The sequence below is a fragment of the Mandrillus leucophaeus genome, unplaced genomic scaffold (assembly GCF_000951045.1).
Source record: "Mandrillus leucophaeus isolate KB7577 unplaced genomic scaffold, Mleu.le_1.0 Scaffold15, whole genome shotgun sequence".
NCBI classification, from domain to species: Eukaryota; Metazoa; Chordata; class Mammalia; order Primates; family Cercopithecidae; genus Mandrillus; species Mandrillus leucophaeus.
Window position 1 is genome coordinate 2,938,854 of NW_012101476.1, and position 4,765 is coordinate 2,943,618.

At 45.5% G+C, this 4,765-nt stretch overlaps 1 pseudogene; it reads right to left on the reverse strand.

Moving 5' to 3' along the window:
* Positions 1-2,972, reverse strand: part of LOC105535745 — an 8,627-nt pseudogene extending 5,655 nt beyond the window's left edge.
* Between the last annotated feature and the right edge of the window lie 1,793 nt (positions 2,973-4,765).

Here is a 4,765-nt window from a genome sequence, read left to right on the forward strand (position 1 = left end):
ACCACCCTGCTGCAAATCTAAGAAAATAGAGGCTCCCAGAGGAAGGAGAAATTTCACCCAGCATCACACAGCTGGCAAGAAGCAGAGTGGAAGTCTATTCCAGCTCTGCCTGCAAGACCCTCTCGTCCCCCTTCTGCTTCCCTTCTTGACAAAGGGTCTTCCGCACTTTGGAGGTGCCATCCATGGGCACAAAGAGCTCTGGGGAGATGGGGGTTCCTGAAGAGCTGCAGGGGAACTGGGAGAGGGTTTTCTGATAGAATAATCCTACATACAGATATCAGTTTGGCACGGCTATCATATTTCTTTAACTTCTAGGTAATACCAAATTTTAAGTGCACTATGACATAAAGGATAATTTTGTCCATGGAAAAATGAGGTGGGAATACTCAACAACAGAAGCAGTTTAAAAATGTGTTTGATTTCAAGTGTGTAAGTCCCATGATGTGTGATCAGAGGATTCAGCAGCTGTCGGAGACACAGAAGCCACATGAGAACCAGCTTGGCTGAGCATCAGTTAAGGCCTTCATTGGGAATTGTGCCTGTAGGCAATGAGTGACGTCCACTCTCCACCACCTCACAGCCGGAGCACATTTTCTATTAAAATATGGAACCTCTGACACTTAGAATATTAGATCAAGGGCAACACTGGGTGAGGGTGGGGCTGTTTTTGCTCAACACAGTTAAGAACAGACGGGACTGTGATGAACTATGGAATTGACTTTGCCAAAGAACATTCAAAATTGCACAAAGCACATATTAATGTTGGATCGATGAGTTTTCACTTCTGGGATTACGGCGGATATTCTGAAGGTTAATTACCTACCTTATAGCAGAAAAGAAAGTCACAGCAACAAAAAGAAACCCCACATATTTTGGGAAGGGGACTCCACACCATCGTGAGTAAAAGGGATCGGCAAGGTCTACTGGGCCATAAGACCGACCGTAGTGGAGCTCAACAGCATCCTCTCATTATTTCCGGAAACAGAACAGTGACAGCCCTGCAGCCCTCGGCCCTAAGCCTTTATGGCTTCTGGAGGTGCCACCAAAGATGATCAGCTGGAAATGGAGAAGCCTGAAACTCGTGGGGAAGATTTTGCTTTCAAAAAATCCACAGAGCAGAGGACAGGCCAGGAGAGGGCGCTGTAGGAAAAGACAAAAGTGTCCTGAACTAGAGGGAAAACGACCCCAGCAATTACCTTTGTCTTCTCTGTGTTTTCAGGTGGGACAGAGCGGCTGTTCCTCATGGAACCGAATGAGGTCCTGAATCTGCTAAGGGCCAGAGAAGGGAACGGGCCTTAATCGGGCTTCCATGCTCTGTGCCAAATGAGAAACCCTCCACACCCTTCGCTGCCACCTCACTCTCTTTGCCACCCTCTGGGCCTCATCCTTGAGGAAGACACCACAGAGCCCTCATCCAGCGGTTTTCTTAATTCTCCACTGACTGTGGCCAGGCCGGGCTCTAAGCAGCTGGAAATGAGCGCTACATCAAAAGTTCACTGCGCATGTCAGAGGAAGTCACTCATCATGTGAGCACGGACTCAAAATTAAAATAGGAACAGCCGTGGATGGGAAGAATATCAATGAACCCTGGACAGAAACAGCACTCTCTCCTTTTCTTCAAGCCATAGGGGCGTTCAAAATTAATCTAACCTCCATATCTGACCAGGTATTATCAATATTTATGAACAGAAATGGACATAAAGAGACTAACAGTCATGAGAAAAGGTAAGAGCTGTAGAAATTAACTGGAAAGTTTTAGGATTACACTTCAAATGCTAGAGAAGTAAGATGACATAGAAATTTAATTTACTAATGAAGTTTTATAGTTCACAATAAACAATTTAAACAAACAAAAAGAATGAAGGAAGCTCCAAAAAGTGTAAATAAGTGTAAATAAATGCTTCTTTAAGAAAAGAAGAAATATTGATCCATGAAGACATAGCCAGAAAATTTCTGCTCCCATCAACACTTATAACTCCCATTCTAAAATGTTATTGGTGTTACTTTTCTCAAATAAAAAAAAAATAAGGCCGTCCCACTGACTCAAGGTTGGAAGAGGACCTGGTCCATTTGCCTTCTAGACTCATCCCCTCAGTTAAAAGTAACCAAGACGTCAGGGTGGAACGATGTCCACAGTCAGTGGAGGGGCCTGAGCTCCACCATCCACAGGGGACCAGCCACGAGTCATTCAGCTGTGGCACCTGAGAAAAACAGGGTCCTGCCACCCAGCGGGATTACTGTTCTCTTTAGTAAGTGCTTGGAACTGTTTCCAGGAAACATAACAATTACCCAGCCCAAGCCCTCACCCCCGAAAGGAGAAGCAGGGTGTGTGGATTGTGCAGCAGAAGTTAAGCGGCTGCCTTCACAGTGAGCTCCTCCCTCTCCAGCAAGGGTTCTCTAGCCCCAGCTGTCCCTGGGCTGCCTCCTGACTCATGTGTCTCACTGGCACTCCCTGCTTTTCCATCATTTCCCATCTTGAAGATAGAGAAAGAATTGACCTGAAGAATTAAAACACCATGTTTTTTACTAGACACTCAAAAGTTCATCTTAAAACAAAACATCCTTAAAATTTGTCCATCACAGTTACCTACCTGTGCTGCTTGCAGGCAGCCTTCCTCTCTGCTGTCTCCCTCTGCAAGGCTTGGGCACAGAGCTGTGGGGAGAAAAATACATCCATGTCCTGATTTGGCCCAAAAGCAAGGAGGGGAAAAAAAAAAAACTTACCCAGTTATTGAGGGCCTTTCTTGCGGCAGAAGGAGCGATCTGAAAAAGCCAACACCTGAGAAAGTGTGTGTTGAGAGAGTCTAGGGGCTGCGGCATCATCTTCATGAGCGCTTAAGGATCCTGTAACTGCGGGGAGGAAGGCTCCTTACCTCGCATCTGTAGGAGTCCTCTACCCACCGCCGCAGCTCTTGTCTGTCTTGAATCGTTTTCCTATGATTTAGAATCACTTTCATCAGACAAAGCATCATCTTCAGTATGATTTTAAATAATCTGCCATGTTCCTGATGTCCTCACAACTGACCCCTTACACAATCTATCTGTACATAGAAAATGTATTTCACATGGTTATAAAAGTACAGTATGATCAAAACTGTTGCTGTAATGCTTCCTCCTCTTTTACTTAATGCCTGCTGGGTTGTGAGTTGACAATTTCCTTACCCATTTTCAGTATGTCCCTAATTCATCCTTCATTGGGCATCTTTTATCATGAAGTTCCATTCTCCTGGAATTCATATCCTTGCCATATTTCACAGGGCAGACACAGCTGAGCTGACGAACAGGCACAGTCCTTTTGAAGAATGGGTTGATCCTACAACAACACGCTTTCCTAAGGATGATGACAACTCACACCACCCCTAGAACGGCTGGTATGAACTGAGTTTCCACACAGTCTGGCCGGCATTGCAGTCAGGAGATATTTAGCTACTTCACATGCTTTGATCACTGGTAAATCTTAAGGTACTTTGTGTTCTCTTGTGTGAATTCTCTCTCTAGGTATCTCTTCTGACCATTTGTTTCCATTTCTGTGTTAACTGGGTCTAAACATTGTACAAAAATTTAAAGCAAAACACCGCAGCGGGGCTTTCCCAAGAGGCTGGTGTGGGTTTCTGAACTCACTCGCAGATGGGTATTTTTTCTAGAGCTAATTTTCTGGTTTCTTCCACCTCTGACAGCCGCCTCTCCCTTTCTGCTCGCTCACGTTCTTTCACTCTCAGTTTCCTTAGTCGAGAAGGGAGAGAGATGCACGCACATGATCCACTGGCCTGTGTGGGATTCCTTCTTCCCTTCCGGCATCTGAAGGCCGTGATTCAAAGGTCCCCTGACAACCTTCCCATAAATGAACCAAGTGATCCTCACAACTGGAGGGAGAATTAACACCTTCCATAGAGGGACAAAGAAAAAGCACACTCTGGCCTGCTGGCAAGTCACCTGTCATTTCCAGCTCATCTTCATCGCTCTGTATTCCTACTCTTTAGTAAATATGAACTATTAAAAGCTTCTATGAGATGTGCTATGTGTGCTTCTAGGGTCAGCCTTGTGCCTGACATAGCGAAAGCTCATTTTAGTTCAGTGTGGAAAACCAGACCTCATCAGCTCATCATAACTAAACCTGTAAGGACGGAGCAAGGGATCGCTCCTCGTCTGACTCCTCCCATAGGGAGACCTGATTCTCCATCAGAAGCTGATGCCAGAACCCAGACAATCAGCCTCAGAGAGATCCTTCCAGGACATGCTGTCCTTAGCCCTGCGGTTCACTGCTGCACATGTCCATGATTCAGGACTGGAACTCTTCTCATCGACTTTAAAGATCCTAGTTGAGAGAAAAGGCCAATCTGAGTGCCGGGTGCATCTATTGAATTGGAAATGATCGAATGGCTCTTTAGTCAGGGTGTCCTGAAAATAGGTGACAACTGCAAACCATCCTCTGGTGCTGAGTGACTTTAACAAGGTTTGGTTCACAGAGAGTGAGAGCAGAAAAAGGAAATGGCTGAAAAGGTAGGTTTGCTGTGTTGCCCTCACACTACTTGATTCATGGTTCTGATTTTAAAAATCTCACTTGATACTTGATTTCATATGAAGGAGTGTAAACTGCCAAGAACTCTAGGAAACGGAGGCAAAAACATTTCAAAGAGAAAGTTCATGCACCTGTTTCTGAGCGCCCAGGGCACCCTTCAGCACATGCTGTCTGGAGTGGCCTGAAGCAAGGATGTGTTGTGAGGTGCAAAGGATGCAATGGGAGCAGGGTTCCGTCCCCACCCTA